Raw genomic sequence first — 26,737 nt, 5'->3', positions numbered from 1 at the left:
AAGCCATTTTTTAAAAATGAAAAGCACTTTCAGGGTGGTTGTTGATTGATGGGGTAGTAGGAGTTGCTTAATTTCTTCTCTAGCTGTTTATTCACCCAAAATTGCTTCCTTTGAGCAGCTTCCACTGTGTGGTTCCAGAGGATGTTTGCACACTTACCTGGTAGTAAGGCCCATTGAACTCAATGGATCTTACATCTGCACTGTTGAAAACTGAGGGGTGGGGAAAGCAGGCAGTGGCCAGTTTTGTGCAGAACAAAGGCTTGTGTGCCAACCAGGTATCTATGGGAAGCCCACAAGTGGGACCTGAGAACAACAGCACTCAGGATTATCTGCCACCTTTTCCTCCTCCACCAGTCTTCTGCTCAAAATAGCCCCACTATAAGGCAGCTTTTCATTTTGTTTTTTTTAAAAGGATGTTAGTGCTTCCTTGTACATCTTTGCATGTAATGTGATTTATTTATCTATTTGGAAGTTTTTTATCCTGCCTTTCTATATAAAATACCTAACACAGCTAAGAAAAGTAAAGCAGCTGAATAGCTAGATCATAAAAAGAATGAACAATGATACATTTAAAATGGCATTACAACACAATAGCATAAAATAAGATAGCAGCATTATAACAAGAGCAATAAATAGGTTGTGTGTAAAAACTGGCAAAAGCAGATAAATAGGCAACTGGATTGCTGTATCAGTAAAGGCCTTCTGAAAAAGAGGGTTTTCACCATCTGCTGCAAGGCCAAGAGGATGGAAGAAAAAAGGACCTCCCCAAATGAGAGAATTTCACAACCTGGAGGCAATCAGGAGCTAGAATCCCATCCCAGCAGTTACATCATGAGACTGAAAGTCAGAACCAATTAACATCCAGTAGTTTTATTTTCCACATATGCACCAGCAAAATACTTTGGTGAATACTATAAAACACAAATGCATTCCAGATGTTCTTGGACTACAGTTTCCATCATCCCTGACCACTGGCTACGCTTGCTAGGACTGATGGGAGTTGGTATTCAACATTTGGAGGGCCACAGGTTCCCCAGCTCTGCCGTAAAATGTGACAGGGACATGTGTATAGGTAAGCATGAACAGAACACATGCTTTTATAGAGCAGGAGCGGGGAACCTTTGGTCTTCCAAATGTTGTTTGGAACTACAACTCCCATAAGCCCTGGCAAGCATGGCCAATGCCCAGGGATTATGGGAGCTGTAGTTCAGCAACATCTGGAGGGCAAAAGATTCCCCATACCTATTATACAGCCATGGTCAATAGTGGCTCCCTACCATGTGTTCACCATGTATCACCAAGTATTTTGACATGTCATGTCCTCATCACACTTTTCAGTGTTCAGTGTAATTACCATTAGTGGACACATGGTGGACGCATCTGTCATACAAAGAATAAATCAGCTTTCACCTAGAGAGTTAGAAACTCCTCAGAATTAAGATGCTAAAGGCCTTTTCATACATAGCATATTCAGGCATACGCATGTTCGCCCTCAACTGTACACACAGTGGGTTTGTCCTGTGTTATGTGCGATTTGATTCTAATTATATTAAGAATTTAACCAAGAGGAACACAGAAAAAAGGGAAGGGAGAGAATATTCCTTTGCAAACTAATTGTTCATGAAAATAGGCGTTCTTCTGAAAATACGTGGTAAGGCAGGATCAACAGTAAAATCAGAAAACAGGTAATATTTGGCCATCCTAGTGGCTCTAACACTTCTCTGTAGAGCGACTTGGCACCCTCCAGATATTTTGGACTCCAGGCTCCCTTCATCCCTAATCAATGGCCAGGATGGCTGGCTGGCTGGAACTGATGGGAGTTGTAGTTCAAGACATCTGGAAAGCACCAGTTTGAGGAAGGCTGCTATAGAGTCATTATTTCATGATGGATGAGCCTATGTTTCATTAAGCAAGGTAGTTTAATAGTTACTGCTAGTCGTGGACTCACTTATTCCTTCATGGTTGTGAGACTGAATCCTTCAACAATTTTGGTTCCTATTAGCTAGGAATGGGGGAACTTTGGCCCTCCAGATGCTGCTGAATTACAGCGCCCATTAGCCCTAGCAAGCATGGCCAATGACAAGGGATGATGAAAGTTGTAGTTAACATCATCCGTAGGGCCAAATGTTCCTCACGCCTGCTATTAGTCCTTAAATGCAGACGAAAGTTCTCTATGAAGCTTTTCTAATCCACATTGTCTTTTCCAGAAAAGGGACATCAGAAGATCTAAGCCTACTGCTGTTGTCTCATATGTGATACCTGGGTGTTCTCTATGGTCTGCCCGTCTTCTGAGTCAGTTAGAAGCACCAGCCCCTCCCTGTTCACTCCAGCTCATTCTTTTTCTAGATGGTTCTGGATTAGAATACTCTCAGCTGCATAATGAGGAATATATTCTGAATTTTCCAGCAGCCTTCCCTGCATACCCCAATGTTATATTCCCAATATAGCTCACTGTAACTCAAGCATTTAGTATACCTTCATACCTTGCAGGAGGTGGGGGGGGGAATCAAAACAAAAGATTACTGTCATCAGTGCAACATTTCACATTAAATTCAAAAAAGGTGATACCATTGTGCCACTGTTCAATATATTTCCATTAGCAGGATCCAAGTTCTTGCTAAATTAATTAACAATAATTAACAAAATGCGGGGGGGAGTATTTGCACTGACAGTCAGCTTTGAGAGGTGCAAAGAAAATTACACTTATGAGACAAATATGCCCAAATCATCCTTAATTAAGGAACACAAACTGCAATTACATTCCTGCCCCTACCGCTTGCTTGTTGTCTAATGGGTTTTGTGCTTAACGAACAATGTGTTGTTCTGTAGTATGTCCCTATTTACTGAGCAAATGATGAGTTCCACTGTGGGGTAAGAGGAGAGCGTTGCATTAAGACTAGGTTAAAATGCCCTCTTAGACTTGGGTTCAAATCCATTCTCAGGCCTAGGAGGGGATTTGGACCCAGCATAAGTCCAATGCTATGGGATGTACTCTCCTATTTAGAGTAGAGCCATTGCACTTGAGTTAGTCATGTCAATTAACCTCAACAGGTACATTCCGAATAGGACTAGCATTGAATACCACCTTTATCGTCTACTCCAGGGGTGGGCAACCTTTTTCTGTTAACAGTCACATTTCCTCTTGGGTAATCTGCCATAGGCTCATGGCAGAATGATGGACAGAATCAGAGTCAAAAGTGTTCTGAATTAACTAACCTAAAATAACTTGCTTCAATTTTCACTATGGCTACCTCAGATGAGACTTCCTATGCAGGTCTTAACCACTGACATATTTACCTGCCCCAAACCACTGGCTGCTGTTCTAGAGTGATGGGGGAGGGCAGAATTCCTGCTCTTATTGTTAATGGTCAAGACACAAGGGAACACCATGTAGGCATGTGGTTCCTGAATGGCTAACTATCTGTGGTGACATTAGCAAGAGTGGCTAGCCAATCTGCAAACACACGTGTGGCCCTTGCTCCACTGCTACCTCCTAGTAATTGTCAGAAAGGACAGGAATTCCCTTTCCTCTTGATCATCCCACAGCAGCAGTTGGCAGTTCCAGCTAGTAAGCTGCTTCACTGGCCACCACTGATAAGATAATAATAATAATAAAATTTTATTTATGAGTCACCTATCTGGCCGAATTAACGGCCACTCTAGGCGACGCACATTACACAATAAAATACAATATAAAACCACAATCAATGAGTAATCTAAAAAAAACCCTTCCAGTTAATAGCAGCATAAAAATTAATCCACTCCAGAGATCCTGTAAGCCTGCCTGAATAGCCAGGTCTTCAAGGCCCGGCGGAACCCCATCAAGGAGGGGGCATGGCGAAGGTCAGAAGGCAGGGAATTCCAGAGGGTGGGAGCCACAATTGAAAATGCTCTCTCTCTAGTCCGCACCAGTCTAGCAGTTTTAACTGGCGGGACTGAGAGAAGGTCTTGTGTGGCTGATCTCGTCAGGCGGCATAACTGATGATGCTGGAGGCGCTCCTTCAGATAAACTGGGCCGAAACCGTATAGGGCATTAAAGGTCAACACCAACACCTTGAATTGGGCTCGGTAAGCAACTGGTAGCCAGTGTAGATCTACTAACACCGGAGTGATATGATCACGGTGATGGCTGTTCTTAATCAGACGTGCCGCCGCATTCTGTATCAGCTGTAATTTCCGGACCGTTTTCAAGGGTAGCCCCACGTAGAGCGCATTACAGTAGTCTAAGCGGGAGGAGACCAGGGCATGTATCACCCGTGGGAGTAGATGGACAGGAAGGTAGGGTCGCAGCCTCCGTATCAGATGTAATTGATACCAAGCTGCCTGGCTCACTGCTGAAACCTGAGCCTCCATGGACAGCTGGGAGTCAAGAATGACCCCAAGGCTGCAGACCTGTTCCTTCAGAGGTAACCTCACCCCATTAAGCACCAGGTCTATATTTCCCAACCTCCTCTTATCTCCCACGAGCAACACCTCGGTCTTATCGGGATTCAGCTTCAGCCTATTCCCCTCCATCCATCCACTTACTGATTCCAGGCACTTGGACATGGTGTCCACAGCCAACTCTGGTGAGGACTTAAACGAGAGATAGAGCATATTGGTGACACTGCAGCCCAAATCTCCTGATGATAGCCCCCACCGGCTTTATATAGATGTTGAATAGCATGGGGGAGAGGATAGAACCCTGTGGCACTCCACAGTTGAGGGTCCAAGGGTCTGACATCTCATCCCCCAATGCCACCCGTTGATGCCTGTCTGAGAGATAGGAACGGAACCACCATAAAACAGTGCCCCCTATTCCTAATCCCTCCAGGCGATCTAAAAGGATACCGTGGTCGACGGTATCAAAAGCCGCTGAGAGATCCAGGAGGACAAGGAAGGTATATTCTCCCCTATCTAACACCCTCCTCATATCATCCACCAGGGCGACCAAGGCTGTTTCAGTTCCATGTCCAGTCCTGAAACCAGATTGGAATGGGTCTAGATAATCTGCTTCATCCAAGTGTGTCTGTAACTGTTTGGCCACCACTTGCTCAATCACCTTGCCCAAGAATGGTAAGTTAGAGACTGGGCGGAAGTTATTCAACTCTTGGGGATCCAAGGAGGACTTTTTCAAGATGGGCTTTATTACTGCCTCCTTGAGGGCTGATGGCATTGCACCCTCCTCCAAGGATGCATTTACCACTGCCTTGATCCCTTCGCTCAGCCTCTCTTTGCAGCTCAAAGATCAAACAGGGCACATACTGTCAAATATGGAATGTATCCTTCACTACTTAAAAAATAGTGAAAGCTTTGCCATTGATCCAAACTAATACAGAAGAAAGCCATAAAGCCAGAGGGAAAAGGTCATAAATCAATTGTAGAACATCTGCTCTGCATGCAGAAGGTCCCAGGTTCAATCTTTGGGGCATCTCCAGGTAGGGCCAGGAATGTCCCCAACTTGAAACCCTAGAAAGCCACTGCCCGTGGAGACCATACTGAGCTAGATCGACCAGTGGGTCTGACTCAGTATGCAGCTGCTTCCTATGTTCTGAAACTTTGCCCACAAACAAAAATACTGGCTTGTACAGTCTCCAGTGCAACTATCAGCAGAAGACAGAAGATCTACACATCTTATCTAATCACGTTTTTAAGCTCCAAAAGCTTTCTTTTCCTTTTTCAAAAAGTTAGAAACATAACAAATAACACCAGTCAATGTCTTTAAGACCATTTGGAAAACATTTGCATTTTATAACTGATAAACAAAGGGGATACAAGTACTGAACTACTGGTATGGAAGACCTACAGAAGCCACTCACTCACAAGTCAAGTTAGATAAATCATCTTCTGCCAGTTCATGTAGGATCCTGTGGGACGTGGACCCAAACCATCAATACAGCACCAGAGCTGCAAATTCCTTGGCCACTGAGAAAGACTCCTCCTTGTGGGTCGAAACATGTTTGGTCTTTTGGAAAAATCTATTCATTGCTTGTCACATCTGTTTGATGTCTAGCATCATTCTGAATAGATGAGATCATTTATCATTGCATTTTAGTAATTTCATCCTTATCTTTATTGTATGCTTATACCTTTTGTGGGATTAAAGTTGCATCTTTGTACACGTTTTAATGGCACCTTATATATACTTTTTGCTTTCACCCAATTCGTTGCTTGCTACCCAAAGGTCTCCAAGCGACTCGCAACATAATTGTTGTTGTTGTTGTGATGTGCCTCCAAGTCGACTATGACTTATGGCGACCCTATGAATCAGTGACCTCCAAGAGCATCATGAACCACTCTGTTCAGATCTTGAAAGTTCAGGTCTGTGGCTTCCTTTATGGAATCAATCCATCTCTTGTTTGGCCTTCCTCTTTTTCTACTTCCTTCTGTTTTTCCAAGCATTATTATCTTTTCTAATGAATCATGTCTTCTCATGATGTGTCCAAAGTATGATAACCTCAGTTTCATCATTTTAGCTTCTAGTGATAGTTCTGGTTTAATTTGTTCTAACACCCAATTATTTGTCTTTTTTGCAGTCCATGGTATCCGCACAGCTCTTCTCCAACAACAGATTTCAAATGCGTTGATTTTTCTCTTATCCGCTTTTTTCACTGTCCAACTTTCACATCCATACATAGAGATCAGAAATACCATGGTCTGAATGATCCTCACTTTGCTGTTCAGTGATACATCTTTACATTTGAGGACCTTTTCTAGTTCTCTCATAGCTGCCCTCCCCAGTCCTAGCCTTCTTCTGATTTTTTGACTATTGTCTCCATTTTGGTTAATGATTGTGCCAAGGCATTGATAATCCTTGACAAGTTCAATGTCCTCATTGTCAACTTTAAAGTTACATAAATCTTCTGTTGTCATTACTTTAGTCTTCTTGACGTTCAGCTGTAGTCCTGCTTTTGTGCTTTCCTCTTTAACTTTCATCAGCATTCGTTTCAAATCATTACTGGTTTCTGCTAGTAGTATGGTATCGTCTGCATATCTTAAATTATTGATATTTCTCCCTCCAATTTTCACACCTCCTTCATCTTGGTCCAATCCTGCTTTCCGTATAATCTGTTCTGCGTACAGATTAAATAAATAGGGTGATAAAATACACCCGTCTTACACCCTTTCCGATGGGGAACCAATCGGTTTCTCCATTTTCTGTCCTAACAGTAGCCTCTTGTGCAGAGTATAGGTTGCACATCAGGACAATCAGATGCTGTGGCACCCCCATTTCTTTTAAAGCATTCCATAGTTTTTCATGATCTACACAGTCAAAGGCTTTGCTGTAGTCTATAAAGCACAGGGTGATTTTCTTCTGAAATTCCTTGGTCCGTTTCATTATCCAACGTATGTTTGCGATATGATCTCTGGTACCTCTTCCCTTTCTAAATCCAGCTTGGATGTCTGGCGTTTCTCATTCCATATATGGCAAGAGCCTTTGTTGTAGAATCTTGAGCATTACTTTACTTGCAGCAACATAATTAAAAGCCAAAATAATATATCATACATAAAACAAAACAAAAATAAAACAATAACTACCCCCTTACAGCCACAGAAAGCTTTGACAATGCACTAATCCTGGCTGCCAAAGTAAAAAATAAAATAAAATCCTCACCCACCTTCCAGCAGATATAAAATAAAAATAAAACACAAACCTAAACACCCCTCCCCAGCCCAAGGTCAAATGTGTTTTTCTGGGGATTTTCCACCCCTCCCCACCCAGGAGGCCTCAAAACCAGCTGCTGCAATCAGTGTGGAGGGTGCATCTCTCTCCAGGAATGGGCTGATGGCTCTCCTCTCCTGTCAGAGAGGGCAGTAGCAAAACGTAGAGCAGTAATAGGTGGCAAAACAGATTGATCTGCACGTGTTCCAACTCTGCGCCTCTCCTGTTGCTGCTGGCAGTCAAAGACTCAGTCACTCAGCCTGGGAATTTATCCTCCCACACCCCGAACTGTTGGCTTCGAGTCTATGTTAAATTTTCTGAGTCTAAGTCTCAAGGTTGAGATTTGCACATCCTTTTTGTGTGTGTGTCTTCCTGATCCAATATCCCGACCCAGCCTTTGGGTCCCCGGATGCTGTTGACCTACAACTCCCATCAGCCCCAGCCACCATGGCCAATGGTCAGGAATGATGGGAATTGTGGTCCAGCAACATCTAGGGACCCAAAGGTTGGGTAAGGCTGAACTACACCATGCCGTCCCTCTTTCAGTTTACTCCTTGCTGATCAAAACATGGATAGTGCTGGAGCAAAAGATGGTAAGAAAGCCTGATGTTCTGAGCTCAGTGGCAGAGCACATGACTTTATATGCAGAAGGTCCCAGAAAAACAGTGAAGCTGGTGAATAAGTATCAGGAGCAGTCGGAGAAGGAAACACCTACGTTTCTAGTGTAGCCTAGAATCAGGCAAATTGTAGGGAGATGCTGGAATAAAACTGGTTGAAATGTGCAAGTGGGACTGGCAGCACTGAGTTCCAAAAGGGACATGGGAACCTACCTCATACTAGGGCAGACTATTTGCCATTCTAGCCAAGTATTATTATGACTAACGCTGGTTCTCCAGCAGAGGTCTTTCTCATTACTCACTGATTCTCCTAACTAGAGATGCTAAGGGTTGAACCTGGAAATGTCCATATGCAATGCATATGCTCTGCCACTAAGCTATAGCCCCTACCCTAAGAAGACTTGCCAGCTTACCACCACTTAAAATAATAGTTGCTGATGGAAAATTTTTGGAGCAATATGAGATGCCAAAAACTTCTGTTTATGTGTGTCTGTTCAGGCTTCTCACTGTCTAGGCAATTAAGGTCATTTAAGAAATTCAAGTCAGAGTTTTAAAAAGTGATTATTTTTGCTTAAGGACGTGAATGCGGATGATTTTTTAGACTAAATGTGATGACAAATCTTGAATTCTTGGCATCTGAAATAAACCTAAATTAGGTGATCTGCTGACCTTTTACATCGCAAGCCCAGAAGCTGAGAGATATCCAGAAAAGGGCATCTTTCACAACTTTTCCAAAAAAAAGAGGAAGAGCATTAATTCCAACCACAAATGCCATATGAAACCCACAAATTCCCTATGAAAACCATTTTGCTTCGAGTAGGATCCATAAGCATCCTGGTGGTGGTGGTGGTAAACAGTTAGCCACTCATGGCAGTCCCAAGCTTCCATACTCTCCTAGATTTCAAAGCTGAAACGCCAAAAGCCTAGCGCTTCTGGAGATTGCCTGGTATAAGTGAGAAAAGCTTGGAGATGTAGGTCCCCACCAACCCATCAAGGAATATGCTCTGGTGTATACAACTCCCGAGAAACCAAACCATAGAGCCCTCCCTCCCCTCAAAGGTGAGTATGAGCAAAAGCTCTAGGTATTTGATGGATCTCAATGATGTAGTAGCCCAGAATGATGAAGGGAGGTTCAGGAGACCTGGAAAATCTAGACTGCCCTCACTAGAGAGTGGAGCTATACTGGACTGAAACAGATGCATGGCTTTGAACCACCCAGCAGCAATAAAGTGGCAAGATGTGTGTGCATGGGGGGATCTTTCCAGCAGAGAAGCAGGGATTGGGAATCTCAACACTTCCTCCATCTGCTGCTCTACTCCCCACTCTGCCACTGTTCCCCCCCTGTGCCATTCTTCTCCCTACTCCCATTGATTAGGGAGATGGTGGGCTCTCCAACACTGGAGGCATTCAGAAGGCAGCTGGACAGCCACCTGTTAAATATGCTTTAACTTGCATTGAGCAGAGTGTTCAACTCAATGGCTTTATAGACCCCTTCCAACTCTTCTATTCTATGATCTAATTTCTGCTCTCAAGAGCCCAGCTGAGAGAAAAATATGAGAGAAGAAGGGGCAGAGGAGTTGATAAGCCCTTAAAAAACTTGTTCATGACACAAATTTGTGTGTGTCTGTGCAAATGTAGACAGACTTTCAGATGGAAACTCATTCTGTAAGCAAAGTATGTTTTTAAAAGGTTTTAAAGATGGGGAAGGGGCCGGAGACCTTGGGGCTTTTTTGTTTCGGGGGGAGGAATAACAGCTTTCAGGCTTCAGTACCCCCTTTCACATGCTGCTTGACCCTGAAAATCACACTGTCCTATTTTAGTTTCATAAAATGATCCACACTGGACAATAAAAATAAATTATTTCAGTATTCATAACTCACCATTTAACAATATTCCCAGGATGGCTAACATAATAAACGGCTTAAAATATTTAAAAAATGTAATATATGTAATTATAGGTATGCTGCTGTTCCATAGCTCTGCTCTCACTCTCAAACTGAAAATGTGCTTCTTTCTCTGGGACCAATACAGTGATACTTCAAAACATTCTATTCTGTGACAATTGAGAAGGATTGTAGGTTGACAACTGATTTATTCCCATAACCACATCAGTTTTGCTGGAAACATTTTCTACCCACTTGGTATGGCTCAGGCAATGATATAGCATTGGACCACAATTTATGAATAACATACAGTAAAGACCACATACAGGTATCTGCAGGTCATGCGAAGAGGAATCCTTACATCTTGATGTTAAAATGGATAATGAGGGTTTATGAAACACTCTTCTGGTTTATAGCTATGACTTACTTCAAGGCTAAAACATTTCTTCATTCTCTTTGCTTTTATGCTCATTCACTAAGAGAGGGGGAAAGAAGAGTCTGTTCTCTTGCAAGAGTGACAAGCTGAATTGTCAGATGCCAGGATTGGGATGACTAACTATCAACGTGACTTCAAGAGAGTGGGCGGCAACAGATGCAGAACATTATATTCACACAAGCCAGTTAGCAAGGCTCTACTTCCTTACATGTAATTTCACATAATTCTGTTGGTTATCTTTGAAGGAATGCATCATTAAACAAAAGCATGGACTGTTCAAGCTGGTCAAAATAAAAGTGAGAAACGTTAATCTTATAGGTGCTTATCCAGGTGTCAGCTATTCCCTACAGCTGGTTTCACATTGCCAAATCAGGAGACGAGGAGGTACCTAAAAAGAGGGGCACCAAGTAATGTGAGTTTTCTGTTGGGACTATACTCATAGAGCTTACTCACTTAAAATATCGTACTGTATTGCATGCTTACATTTTTTTTAATGTGCACAGTGCATGCCTTTAATCGATTAAATGTGGTGCAAATTCAGATCACAAGTAGTTCAGAGCTGAATGGTCCTCACTATATTAATGGAGCTTATAATTATTTTTGTCTCACTACTACTGTGTAAGCATCAAGAAAAGTCACCATCACAAACAGCTTTAATAGACAAAGAGGAAAATCTGAGGAGGGAGAGCTAAACACCCTGCAATGTATAGGGATTGGCGGAGGGTTTCTTTGAATACATTAGAGCCCACTGGAAATTTATTTTGGGGTGGGGTACTCTAAATACAATGAAACAGATTAGCAGTCAATTCAGGACATGTAGTTAATTTATGAGACATAAGAACAGAAGAAGTGCCTTGCTGGATCAAAGCAAAGGCACCTGCTTACCCACAGTGACAAATCAGATGCTTCTTGCTGTGGGCAACCTATGGCCCTCTAGATGCTGTTGGACTACCACTCTCCCCTGCTTCATTCATCCCTGACCATTGGACACGTTGGTTGGGGCTGATAGGGTTGGAGTTCAACAATCTCTGGAGGGGGGCTAGAGGTTGCCCACACTTGTTTTAAGGGAATCAGACAGAAGGAGGGGGAATCTATCAACAACTATTAGCCATCTCAGCTAAATGAAACCTTCATGCTCAGAGGCTGTGCGTGCCACTCAATACTGGTTGCTGTGGAACAACAGCAGTAGAGGGCTGTTGTCTTTCTGCACCACCTGTGGGCCTCCTAGAGACATCTGGTTGGCCATTATAGGAAACAGAACACTGGACAAGATGGAACTGTGGCCTGATCCAGCAGGGCTACTCCTTCATATACTGCTTTGGCTTGGAGCAGACAGTAATTCCTTTCCAGAGGCTAACCTATTATTGAGTGAGAAAAGCACAGGTGGTTTTGTTTTTAAAGCATCTGTATGCAATGTTATAACGCTGACCAGAGGCAAGTAAGGATTAAAGCAATGAGGGAAAGTACCTTTTACAGAGTAATCCTACACACAACCCAGGGTACAGTCTGAAGGCACATGAGGCCACCACCTTGCTGAAGCTAAACAGGCCTGGGAACCACATGTACGCTGCTTTGAGTTCCTTGATGAAAGAAAGGTGGGATATAAATATGAGAAAATAAAATAAAAACAAAATAAATGTCTACTCAGCAGTAAAGTTCAATTGGGCTTACTCCCAAGTATAGGAATGCAGCCTTCATCAATCTCTGATCATTCCGGAAGCAAACAGAGGAAGAGCCACAATGGGAGGATGGCATGGGAATGCCAAGCCAAACCAAGCAGAAAGAAACCTGAGGAGTAATCGTGCTAGACCTGTCAAAATATGTATTGCCTGTGCAAAGGGACTGTAGATAAAAGCTGTGTGGATTGTCAGTGCTATTTACCAGCTGCTTTTTATTTATACACTTTACTTTCATTTCTGGAAAGAAACTGCCCACAGGGCACAGGGCTTGCATTAAAAGAATTCATAACATTGTCATATTTCTAAATCTTTATGCTGTATAATGTAATTGTATTTGTGACTGATGGGACTTGAGTAAAGAAAAGGCTCTAGGCACGTGACTGCCTGTTTATTACTGCTTTTGTACTCAGAATTACGAGCCCTCCTGTTACTGATGGAGCATTTGTTACAATGGCAGATGGACAGCTACAGGATAAATAGAAAATTTTTTTTGCAGTGCTTTTGAATAGGAAATTGTGACAGACTTCTGAATCGTCTTTCTTCCACTGCACAATATGGGATTTGTGCATTTACAAAACTCCTGTTTAAAAGCATAATCCATTTGTTTTCATTTACCTGGGATTAAGCTTCACCGGACATACTTCTCAACAGACATCAGACAAGCAAAGTGGAGCACTTTAAAAAAACATTTGTGATCAGTTTCCGTCCAAATATGGGAGAAACCAATCAAAATTCTTCATCAGTGGTATCTCACCCCGATGAGATTGCCCTGTATATCAAGCTCACTAACTCCTCAGTGTTAGTGGGGATGTGGGGCAACTGGGACTTTTATTCACATGTGGTGGTCTTGTAATGTCATGCAAGTTTATAAGAAAATGTAAGCAATGTATAGGAGGGAAATTACTGTGTTGCCCTTATAGGCTCTGCTGGGGATTATGGAAGGCTGCAAGGCACTGTTAATCTTTTTGGTAGTTGCAGCACTGTTAGAAATAGCTAGATAATTGGCACTCTGTGGAAGGACTTTCCCTTGACTCCTGGGACAATCATGTGTGGACAGTTGCACTTGTGGAGAAGTGGACATGTGACCTATGAGCCACTAAAGAGAAAACAGACCTACTATCCTTCTATGCTGGCTGGCAACCTTTTATTTTGTATATGCACAGAGGAAGTAAAGTGAGGAGACTGCTACAAAGTGGATTGTGGAAGGCCTTGCTGGAATACTAACACCATGGACTCAGAACTGATTATACTTTAATGAACTTTATTGCTTTACTGCAGCTTTTGATCCCAATAAAGGATCAAAAAGGATTTATTTTGAGTACTGTTATATGTGTTTAGTGTCCTAAATAATAATAATAATTAAAAAAGAAAACTTCTGAGTAGACAATCATGCTTAGGGCTTGCACAGTCCATTCCTGTGTTCAGACTAGTGAATGGTTTGGGAGCTGCAGCACTGCTGAAACTAAGCAAGGGCAGATCTGATGCGTGCCAGCTAAAAGCAGGATATAAATGTAATATTATTCTTTATTTATTAGATTTACATCCCATCTTTCTCCCATGAATTCAAAGCTGGGTGCATGGGGTTTCCATGAGGTTTCCCAGTCAGGCAGTACCCAGGCTCAGACTACCTTAGCTTCAGCAAGGTGGCTCTACCATGTTATGATATTAGTATTTTAAATAATATTTATTATTATTATTATTACATCCTGTACTCATTCAAACTGTAATGTGTGTAGCACATAACAAAGAAATCAGGCAGAGTCTGTAAGCATCCTGATAACTAAACTATCCTGCCTCCTTGAGAAAGTAAACCATAAGATTTAGCTCTAGCAAATCATGCTACATCCAGAGCTCTGGATCAGGAAGCGGAAAATACACACTGTGGAGTCACATTAATTCACATTAATTGTCAACTTTGCATTTTGATTTTGTTATTTGCCATTGTTCAAATCATATAATTTAATATTGCTGTGCAACTAGACAATAAAACCATAAGTTTTCTAATTCTGCTACCAAATGAGCCTGCTGAGCTTCTATAATTGGCCACAGTGGCCCTACTCTCTGTCCTGCCCACTCATAAGTTTAGGTGGGTTGGCATGAGAGACAGGGTGTTTATGGTGGTGGTACCAAGATTGTGCAATTCCCTCCCAGGTGAGATTCACTGGGCTCCCTCTTTGCTCACCTTAAGTTGGCCAGTAAATATGTTTTTATTATGTCAGTGTTTAATGCATGATCTGTTGTTTTAAACTTTTAATTCAATTTGCAGGAGTTATTAGTTTTTACTGCTGCTTATGTTCTAACTGCTGCTTTTTATTTTTATTGTTTTTTTAAAAAAGCTGTCCTGTTTTTTTACCATTTTTACTGTAAAGCGGTTTGCTTTTTACAGAGAAGTAGGATATAAATATTAAAGTATCACAAAGTCAGCAGCTCCAGCATACAAGCAGGGTCTCTCACATGTATATGGAGCTCTAGTATGAATGAGGTTTCTGCATTCACTTGCGGATAGTTTTATATGCATCTGCAGGGCAATCCCAGTGAATGAGGAACCTACTGCTTGCATAGACGCTTCACTGTGTGCATTGAAGCCCCATGGAGCATAGAATCATGGTGAAGACGGTCAACAGGGATACAGATTTAATAAGAGATGGAAGAGTTCCCTGCATGTCTGTATGCAAGATTGCATGCATGTGTGAAAGAACATACGAAGAGTTGGAAGGCTAAAGATGTACAAAATCTTAAAAATGCAAATTGAGGTAGAGCCATTCTTCTATCTTACAACAGTTAGTTAAACTGCTGCTCTTCCTGCTTGCTCTGTACATTCTTTTTGGTTAATAGCCATGAGTAATTCTCATGAGCAAAGAGATCAGCTGGCATGCAAAGATATTAAAGCCTGAAGATTACTATTATTAATAATCATTTCCACAGTGCTTTTGATTCACAAACAACTTTCAGGTCTTTGATTTGTTTCATCTTCACAACAGCTCTGCATGGGAAGCTGCTCTCTTTCCCTTTTTTTACGGATTAGCAACTGAGGCTGGGGAAGTGGGATTTATGCAAGATTATTCAGAAGTATAACATTCATCATGCATTGAGAACCTTCAGCATCATAGTATTGTATGTAACACAGGAGACAAGTGATCTACACTAAAAACGTCACTTCCAAGTTTTGGCAGGTTAGAAAGGAGGGTGGCCAAGAGAAACAAAGGAACATGGCAGATGTTCAGCCAAAGTGATGAACTCCACCCATTCTCACAATAACTAATGGCTGTTTTGAACAACTTTGTTCTCTGGGGAATGCTACCACATTTGGAGGTGGATGGGACAGAGCAGTTCTTGCCTGGCCACTAGTACTAAATCAGGGCCAGAGACCGTTTATGCAAGTCTTGAGAATATGCTCTTCAGTCCATGGTCTCTAAGGCAGCAGCTGATGCTGGAGGATTGAACTACAGTAAAGCGAAGCAGAAGGTACTGCTTGCTTAACTAGGCCAAGGCAGAAGGTTGCACTCCTAGAATTTATACCAGACCTAGCCAGTCTTGATACTTTACACTGTTGTATACCCTTACACCAGCCTTTCCCAACCTAATGCTTTCCAGATGCTTTGTACTATAACTCCCATCAGCCCCAGCTGGCACAGCTGATGGTCAGGAATGATGGAAGGTGTCGTTCAAAACACCTGCTGAGCAGCAGGTTGGGGAAGGCTGCACTGCAGTACCTGAAGAGATTTCTGTACCCTGAATACATATAGTCCCAAAATTCACTAAGCTAATACCAGCCTTGAATACCTTTAACAATTTTTTTAAAAAAAATACTAATGTGGGATGTGAGAAAGCACAATATTTAAGATTAAAGAATAACAGGTAAGACACATGCAAGAACAGTTCTTACATAAAAGAAGTATGTCTAGAATGGAGTCAAAGTTCAGACTATCATCTAAACCAGGGTTTCCACTTTCACTTTAAAACAAACTATAGTTCCACTTTACATATGAGTTTAGGAAAATGTAGTTTATTCTAACTACAAACAGCCATAGAATAATAAAATAGTAGAGTTGGAAGGGGTCTATAAGGCCATCAAGTCCAAACCCATGTTCAGTGCAGGAATCCAACTTAAAGCGTAGGGTTACAGATCCCTGTTTGTTAAGTAGGTTTGATTAAAACAAACCACAGTCCCCACCAAATGTGGTTTGTTCTAAAATGAAAGGATAAGTTTTCATTCCCTTCCACTCATGGTTGAAGGAGGAAAAGAAGGGAGGGAGAGCATATAAGTCTTTGGTTCACCACATCTCATACCCAATTATCTGAACCATTAGTCTTTTCAGACCAAGGACCCACCTTTAGTCCAAACATGCAGGTTTTTTACCATTTGTTTGTGTGCTGGTGTTGCATCCACTTTAGGTCTGGTGGCAAACCAGGTCTCAGCCTGCCAGTGGAAGACTAATGAGATCATCTGAACCAGTTGATCACCTGAACTGGACAAGAGTTATGCAACAACCTCTTTTCCCCATAAGAACATTAAACACTTTCAACAGGCAACTGTGTCAGATTTAGGAAAATTCCAAACAGCAAAATAGTCAGTGATGCATACAACATACAATGTATAGGTCTGTCTACCTGTCTACAATGTCTACCTGTCTACCTGTCTACCTGTCTACAATGTGCCAGGCCTTGCTCAGGCCCTGTATAACCAAAGTCAACAACAGTGAAGTGCCCTTTGGTATCATTTAAACAAAAACATTTGAAATCAGTAGTCAGGCATCAGACAGAGAGCCATTTGCTGGTACAACAGATAAAAAGTTCTAATTCATTACAAATATTGATTTTACAGTGTATTTAGTAACTCCACAACTGACCTACCTAGGAAGATAAGCTGCATGTGTTTATTTGAACAGCTATAACTTGATATTTTCTAAAGCTAAGCCATTTCTCAATAGTTTTTTTCTAGGAAAATTGCTTTTTTCCCCATCACTGTCCTAAGAGACAACTTTACAAAATATTCTCTATTATTCTTTCGTTACCTCTGTAAAGAGGTGTGCATAAAATGGGACTTTTATTCTCAGATTCGTCTCAGTTGATCAGACCATAAGAATCTACAGTTTGGGTGACCTCTATTACAGGCATTACGTTGACCCCAAAACACAGAAGGGTCAGAAAACGAGTTGCTGACCTCAGGAAGGCACATACCAACAAAGTTAACAAGTTAACAAGTAATAAGGAAGGTTCCAAATTCCAGATTTTCTCAGGAATTATCCCTTTAACTAAACAATTGTCTGTGCCCAGGGTAAAGTTCAGATCAACCAAACCTACACAAGATAAGGTACAACTTTAATTTACACTTGTAGAATTTCTCTGGAGGCTACAGGTAAAGTTTTAACTCCAGACAGGTAGAACAATCAAGGCACAGGATATTCTTTCATGTACCAAATCGCTCACTGGTACACCCCTCCTAATTTACATTCAGTTAAATGAAGATTCAAAGTATATTTAAATGTAGTATTTTGGGGAGTCGGCAGCATGTCTCAGGGCTTCAACAACTTTCTCACTCTACACAATGCACTCTAGGAACAATGTCGGGGCTACATGGAAACACAAGAACTAAGCGTGAGATCTTTTGTGTCTAGTGAAGATTACAGTAAGGGCGGAGTTTTGCCTCATGGGCTAGATACGAAGGTTCCTTTCTGACCTAGAGTCTCACTACATTCTTCAGGAAAGATATATTCACACCACTTCTTGTGTTTCTTTCTTTTTCTCTCTGTATTATGTGGTGCAACTTTGAACATTATTAAGTTTAGGGTCTCTGTCTTATGCTATCTATTACGTTAGGAAACAAGTGATTTATTTATTTTTTATTTTATTTATTAAATTTATATACCGCCCGACTAGCAATAGCTCTCTGGGCGGTGAACATAAAACAACATAAAAATACAATAAATAACAAAACAATACTAAAATACAAGCAACAATCCAACACAGTAAACATTTTTAAAATTAAATCAGTATAACTTAAAATGCTTCAGATTAGGTTAAGTTAGACCAGCCTTTCCCAACCAGTGTGCCTCCAGATGTTGTTGGACCATGTGACGACCTTCCCTGGTTCTCCCTCTCAGGTTCCCACCTGCTTGTGGCTACTGCCTTTCACTAGGCACCACCAGGGACATCACCAGTTCGGACCATCCTTTATACGGTTTCTCACTCTGCTCTAGCACAGATCTCACTAGATCCCACTGCTAGGCAACACCACCAGTCACGTCCTGTAACCAATACTCCCAGAGACTTTGCCTGAGTCTCTCTCTAGCTGGTTACTTTTGTGACTGAGTGCTTATGCTGTTCCCAACCCCCTTGTATCTTTATATAAAAAGCATACAACTCTGGGTTGCTCTGGATACTTGACTTGTTACCATTCCTCCCTTCACCGCTGCCACCATTAGATACTGTTTCTCAGCCTTGGTAATTACCTTGCCCTCCCTTCTGGTCTGTATATTGCCCAGCCAAGGATCAGGCCTTTGGTAAACCAAATAAGTATTTATTTACTAATAACAGGAAATAACAAGATTACTTTAGGAATGTTTCACAAGTGTATGGTTTCATATATGGTTACTCTTTATGTTTCTGTTCATATATATCCTCTTTAAATATCAGCCAAATCCAATCCAAACTTCCCTCAGAACTCTGCCAACCAACTCAACAACCTCTCTCTAACCGACTCTCTCTCCCACCTTCCAACTGACCCCTCACTGACTCTCCAACTCTCTCCTTCATCACTCACAAACCTCCATTTATACCTTCAGCCAGCCAGCCACTCAGCCAATCATCATCCAGCACACTTCAGCTTCTCACCCATGTACTCCCCCTTCCTCTCTCAGTCAATTACCATACATCACCCAACAGACCCGCACTTACCATATTTACAGATGCTAACTTACAGGAAAATCACATACCACAACTCCCATCAGCCTCAGCTAGCATTACCAATGGTCAGGAAGATGGGAGTTGTAGTCCAACAACATCTGGAGGCACAGTAGTTTGGAAAGAATGAGTTAGACGCTGCTCGTATTAACTGTAATTGAAAATGCTACATTTTCCCTGTTTCCTCTTTAATAAACCAAACTTTATTTTACTCTGTGTGTGCTTTATTAGAGTTGAGGGCAAAGTTATATACATGTAAGAGTGACGTGCAGGTGTCATTCCAGTAAAAGGTTCTGCTACGCTCTCAGGGGTGGTGTTTTGAGTTCCCAGTGGGTATACACATGTGGGGATTTGCATCTACACATGTAACATGGCCACTATTTCCCCAGCTCCATCCCACCCTATGGAATGATCCTAGATACAGGGCACTGTGGGGCATATAACATGGTGGCCAGGATTGCTGCTATTGCCACTTCTTGTTACAGTGGCAACAATAACAAAAACAACACAACTTAGAAAAAAAGAAAATAGCTGTGCTACTCTCACTGTTAATAGTGAGCCCTACTCCAAGTAACTGTTGGGAGAATTTCTCCTCCCCTTGGAAAAGTTTGGTGAAATAGTTCTCACCCACTCACCAATTTCTCCACCCACAAATATGGTGGAAAAATTAAAGAGGCCATCAATATTTTCAGATTTTTATTCGTTGTGCATCTTATTACATAAGAAAATGGTAAATGCTACTCTGCTTCTCTTCTAGAGTCTGTTGTGTCAAGCTGCGTTACGATGGAGGAAAGACATTAATACAATTATTATTTTTGTACCAGACTATTCTGGACACACAATCTATTCTTATCAAAACATCTTTTGCATTATGCAGCTTAGATAAGATGTACAGGAGTTGAATGCAGTAAATTTAACAGATAATTCCATGTATAATTTTTTTAAAATCACATAGGTATAAGTGGGAAGTCACTGGAGCACAGCAGGCTGTATGTGGCTTGTGAAGACTTGCACTGTGTTTCCTTGAGTGTCAGAACCTGAGACATCATGCAGCATCCCTGGGCAGCTACAAGGGCTGCAGAATCCTGACAAGGCTGGTTGTAAATACAGGATTCCTGTTTTAAAATATATATCCTGGTGATTGTATTATTCCCAAGCTGTTGATATACTGATACTGATTGGAAAAATGAGAAACTGAGAGAAACCAAAACAGTTTCATCCATCCTTAGAGATGATGATGCCTTTGTTCCTTCAAAAGCCCACCCTGGAGACAATGGTGTGTAATAACTACTGGCCAGTCACCAATACTAGTCCAGATTATTTCAATGATCAAGCTGAGATATAAGAGTTTAGGTGGTCCGTAAGGTATTGTGGACCCAAGTTGTTCAAGGCTTTGTATATTAACACAAGAACTCTGAACCTGGCCTGGAAGCATATAGACAGCTAGTGCAGATGTTTTAGCAGAGGTGTCACATGCTATTGGCCATCAGCCTCCACCAGCAGTCTAGCTGTGGCATTCTGCACTAACTGGAGCTTCCAGACCAGGACACAGACAGCCCAACCTAGAGTGCACTGCAGTAATCCCGTCTCAAGGTTACTTGAGCGCAATAGCGCTCTCCCCACTTGTGATTCTCAACAACTGGTATTCAGAGGCATATTGCCTCCAATGGTGGAGGTAGAGCATAGCCATCATGGCTAGTAGCCTTTGATAGTTTTATCCCCCATGAATTTGCCTAATCCTCTTTTAAGTATTCTAAATAAATAGAAATACAGAATTGGGTTTGGATATCCAGATATAAAAAAAAATTGATACCAAAGTTAATAAAACAAATAAAAATGTCCAATTTTAATCTCAAACAATTAGGTATATCTTAATACCTATTTTTCAGATTGGGCAAACTACATGATAAATCCAGATCCATCAAAGGATACAAATATATTCTTAGGAATAGGTGAGTAGTATAAAAACAAGTTTTAAAAGATGTAGGTGTCCCCCCCATTCTGGTGGGTTTATTGAAATATTTATTATCTTTTTCTCTCTATAGTCATTATATTATGCTTTGTTACAACAGCAAACTGTGCATGTGGTGACAAAATTGAATCATATATTGTTTGTATATTGACCACTGAAGAAGACCCATTTAGGGTAGAAATGTGTTTGGTCCACTATCTAACTGTATGCCACATTTGGCTTGTCACAACATTGCTGGCTATATTAGTTGACACTATGATACATTAGTTTTTAGACATTTGATTTTATTTGTTGGTATTTTCCCTGTATTGTTTATAGAGAGAGAGAGAGAGAGAGAGAGAGATATGTAGAGAGAGAGAGATATATGTAGATAGAGAGAGAGAGAGAGAGAGAGAGATGTAGAGAGAGAGAGAGAGATATGGAGATATGGAGAGAGAGAGAGAGAGAGAGAGATACACTAATTGTTTGAGATTAAAATTGGACACTTTTATTTATTTATTTTATTAATTTTGATATCAATTTTCTTTATATCTGGATACCCAAATCCAATTCTGTATTGCTATCTATTTTTGTAGGTTGGATTTCTATTTCCTTGTTCTTTTATTTCAGTATTCTGAATAAATACATGATGATGATGTGTACTAAGTTACATTACTTTTAAGAAAGGACTGGGAAATTCATGGAGTATGGGTCTATCAACCACTATGCAATAGCTTTGAGAGCTAAATTGAACTTTTATGTGTAGCGGCAGCATTATCTCTGAATATCAGACCCAACTTTTAAGCACCTTTCATAGGTACCATAGAAGACCATAAAGGGACAAAATACCTATTTAGAATTAAGTTACTCAAGATTAGAATTAAGTTACTTCAGTTTACTCAAGCTGGCTTTTAATTCTCTGTTTTATACACTGCTCTATTTCATTTCTGATGTATAGTTTCCCCCCCCCTCAAAATTTTATTAAATGTCACTGTATTTGTATTGTCTTTATGTAAACTGATTAGAAACTTTATCTACTCAGACATACCACTGAATTTAGTGGGGCTTACACTCACATAACTGGGTATAATATTGCAGCCTTATACCCACTTTCCTGGGATCAAATCCAGTGAACTCAATAGGATTTATTTCTGAGTAAACATCCACAGGATTGCACTTTTAGTCTTGCACTGCTGTCCTCCTTGCAAGAGACCTGCTCTTTGACAGGTATGCTTGGTTAAAGGTCAGCTGCAAATCCACGAAGATTAGGAACTTCAAACAAGAGTGCAAGCAATAAAGTGTCTTGGCAGTCTTAAGAACATAAGAAGAGCCCTGCTGGATCAGGTCAAAGGCCCATCTGGTCCAGCACTCTGCTCTCACAGTAGCCAAGCCATCCAGATGCTTACGGAAAACCCGCAAACAGGATCTGAGTGCAACAGTATTCTCTTCGTGTTTTTTTTTAAAATGTACTTTTATAAAGTGCTTTGCTTTTGACAAAGTACCTCACCAAAGACTCCTGAGTAGCTTTTGACAAGATACCTCATCAAAAAACTCTTGAGTAAGTTTAGCAGTCATGGAAGAAGAAGAGAGGTCCTTGTGTGGATCAGGAATTGGTTATGTGGCAGGAAGCAGGGAGTAGGAATAAACTGACAGCTCTCCCAGTGGAAGGCTGTAGAAAGTGGAGTCCCCCAAGAATTGGCATTGGGACCTGTGCTTTTTAACTTGTTCATAAATGATCTAGAGGTGGGGTGAGTAGTGAGGAGGCCAAGTTTGCTGATAATACTAAATTGTTCAGGGTTGTTGAAATGAAAAGGGTTTGCAAAAGTTTCAAATGGATGTCTCCAAACTGAGTGAATGGGTGGCAAAATGGAAAATGCAAGGAGTGAAAAAATCTTAATTTCACATATACACTCATGGGGTCTGAACTGATGAGACTGACCAGGAATGAGACCCTAGGGTCGTAGTGTGTAGCTCGATGAAGATGCTGACCCAGTGTGCAGCAGCAAATTCCATGCTACAGATCATTAAGAAAGGTATTGAAAATAAAACTGCTGATATCGTAATGCCATTATATAAATCTATAGTGCAGCCACATCTGGAATACTGTGTATAGTTCTAGTCACCTCACCTTAAAAAGGATATTGTAGAGCGGGAAAAGGTTCAGAAAAGGGCAACCAAAATGATGAAGGGGATGGAGCAACTCCACGATAAGGCAAGGTTGCAGCATTTGGGACTTTTCAGTATAAGTAAAAAGGTGAGTAGGAGGCGACATGACAGAAGTGTATAAAATTATGCATGGCATGGAGGAAGTGGATACAGAAAAGCTTTTCTCCATCTTTCGTAACACCGGAACTTGGGGACATCCAATGAGGCAGAACGTTGGAAGATTCCAAAGAAAGTACTTCTTCACAAAGCACACAGTTAAACTATGGGGTTCGCTCCCACAAGAGGCAGTGACAGCCCCCAACTTGGATGGATATGAAAGACACTTAAACAAATAAATGGAGGAAAACGCTATCAATGGCTATTAGCCATAATGGCTATGCTCTGCCTCCATAGGCAGAGGCAGTGTGCTTCTGTTTACTAGTTGCTGGAAACTGCAGGAGGGGAGAGTGCACTTTGTTCTCAGGTCCTCCTTGTGATTTCCCATGGGCAACTGGTTTGGCACTGTGAAAACAGGTCGCTGGATTAGATGGGCCATTGGCCTGATCCAGCAGGCTCTTCTTAAAGTGCTCTGACTGAACACGTATGATCAAATTCCGTGCTGACAGTGCCTGATGTGGCTCAACTTCTAAAGTGAAACAGGTCTAAGCCTGGTCAGTATACAGATGATAGGACACCTGGGAATGCCCTACATGCTACTCTGAGGAAATAAAACTTTTTTTAAAAAGTCTGGCAGTATAGCAAAAAAATTCAAAGGCTGCTTAGTTCCATAGGCTGCTCTGAAATGGCATGCTGTCATTCCAAGTCAGCAGTCCAAAGCAAGGTAGAACATCATGGGAAAGCAAGTCTCCTTTTTGCATGAGAGACTTGCCAATGATTCCACACAGGGTGTGGAATGGACTGTAGAATTCCCCCCAAGGATATAACACAACACTGTTGTTGATCCAATACACTCCAGTGTTGTCTAAGCAATCCTGCTGTTTGCCCCTGCCTTCCAGGCATAATTTATTATTGTTTTGTGTGTGATAAAATGAAACGGCAGAACCAGACTGTTCAGTATTGACAGGCAAGCCTCTGCTAAGGCTCTATATCACTCATGTGCCTTGAAACCAAAGCTTCCACTGCAAATTTTGCCTATCCTGTCACTCTAGATGCTCCATGCTGAAGGAATAGTGGTGGAATTAAAATCCTCAAACTGGGCAACTATCAGTTTCTCTTCCTGCATGGGGGAAAGTTTTAATTACCAATTTCCCTAAACTGGTCCCCAGTTTTCTTTTAATTCATTTTAATCTAATGTGTTAATTTTACTATAAGTACATACTCCCACATGGAATGTATTGTTTGCAAGCTACAGTTTTTTGTGTAGAGTACTCTAGCAGCAGTAGATATTTAAGATGTTAGCTCTTTATGAGAAAGTTTTACAAAACCTTCCATATAATTTAAGGTATTAAATAAAAAGGATCTAGTGGAATTACATAATATAATATTTTCTCTGTAATATTATTAATCATCTCAAGTATCTTCTTGCTTTTTGCAAGTATCTCACCAAATATGATACAGATCTCCTGTTTGTTTCTAACATATTCAACAATGTATGAATAGTTCTCATTTATTCTCTTTATTAAAACTGGAGTTATGTATGTATGTATTATTTGATTTATAGCCTGCCCTTCCTCCCAGTAGGAGCCCAGGGTGGCAAACAAAAGCACTAAAAACACTTTAAAACATCATAAAAACAGTCTTTAAAATACATTAAAACAAAACATCTTGAAAGACATTTTTTAGAAAGCTTTCAAGGCATCTTTAAAAAGGTTAAAAACATATTGTTTTTTAAAAAAAATTAAAACATATTAAAAAGCATCATGTTGTAATTACCTTAGAGCAGTTCTCTGCCACGTCTATAGACAATTGATTATCTTTATTGCAAAGAGTTTCCAATGTCTCCATAGAAACACTTTTTTCTTCTATATTATGCCAATTTTAACATATTCTTTTACTTGCTCCAGTTCTGTTTCATACTTTAATAACAGTAACATTTTGATTTTTTAATTATTATTTCTACAGAACTTGGAATGTAAATCCGAAAAGAAAGCAGTAATTACAGCCTTCTCCCACCTCCATGGGAAGAGAAACTCACACTGGGCCAATTGATCAGAGGCTGTTTGTCACTCATCCCAGAGCTTGGATCAACAGGAAGCAATAAACAGGGCCTGAACCTCTGAGCAGGAAAGTTTCAATTAGCATTAGAAAATACCTTTGCTGAATGCAACTGATATGCAAGTGGACATTACAGAAGGATCTCGGTCACAAGGAAGGGCACTAATGGATATTATAGCTGCATGTTAAATGCTGCATGGTATTTGCACTTTAATTCCTCTTCCTGGTAACAAAAAAAATAACAATGATTCTGTTGCACGAGCACTTTCAGACAGTCGCTGTTTGTGGATTGGATTCAATCACATATCAGCAAATTCAGGTTGCAGAATTAAAGTTGATCTGGATGTCATGTGCAGCAAACCTGCTTTCCCAAGAGATTGGAGTTTTTGTAATAAGGACGGTGACAGGAAAATGCACTGCAAAGTGTGGCATAACACTTGGAAAGAGATCATCTGGAAGTGACCTAGGCATGGAAACAACCCTAGTGGCTGCAGGCATGGAGGAAAAGGAGCAAGCTTTGCCCACCTGCTAAAACTACAACAGCTGCTTTGACTCTGCCAACCACCTTTTTCAAGTCCACAGATCTTACCTACCAGGGCCCACTAGCCAGACACAGGGAAACCAACAGTTCGCCTGAGCTTCAACAGCTGCTCTGGGCTCCACCAACCATCCCAGACAGCAAGCAGAGCTTCCATCTTAATTGCAGGGGTGAAGCAGGGAGGGAAATGAGGAGGTCCACCTGACATTGCCCACCTGCCAGAACTTTAGTGGTTCTCAGGTCTGTGCCCCTCCCTTCCCAGTCACAGAACTTCCATCATACTGCCAAGGTCCCAAGAATAACTGCCTAAGGGTGCCTTTCTGAAAGGACTCAAAGCAGCAGCCAATGAATAATCACAGCAGAAAGGAAGCAATGCATGAAGAAGGTATATCAAGCCTCAATAGCCTCTGCACAAAAACTGGGCTAAAATGTTCTAATCATAGAAAGAAATGGCTTCTAGCAGCAACCAGTTCCACAAACTGATTATGTTACACATGAAGAACTTCTACCTTTTGTTTGTCCAGTGCTTTCCAATTAGCTGCAGGTAGTGGGCAGCCCAAAGGAAGCTCATTTTCACACAACACACATTGTATCAATGGCTTCTTCAAAGATAGGGACCCGATGCTGGTTTTGCTGCTGCAATACAAGCCTCTGTTCATAAGATTTGCATGCCTGCGATTTACAGCAGCGACAATAGCAGCAGCTCTGACAGAAACCAAAAGTTTCCTGAACTGCATATCTTTATAAACGCCAATGGTTTAGTCAAAT

The 26,737-nt window shown here is 41.1% G+C and overlaps 1 protein-coding gene across 4 annotated transcripts in view; it reads right to left on the bottom strand.

Moving 5' to 3' along the window:
- The window catches only part of PRKAG2 (protein kinase AMP-activated non-catalytic subunit gamma 2), a 343,500-nt gene that overhangs the window by 246,755 nt on the left and 70,008 nt on the right, over positions 1-26,737 (bottom strand). The window lies entirely within an intron of this gene.

This window comes from Rhineura floridana, chromosome 10 (assembly GCF_030035675.1).
Source record: "Rhineura floridana isolate rRhiFlo1 chromosome 10, rRhiFlo1.hap2, whole genome shotgun sequence".
Lineage (NCBI taxonomy): Eukaryota > Metazoa > Chordata > Lepidosauria > Squamata > Rhineuridae > Rhineura > Rhineura floridana.
This window is presented reverse-complemented; position numbering and strand designations above follow the sequence as displayed.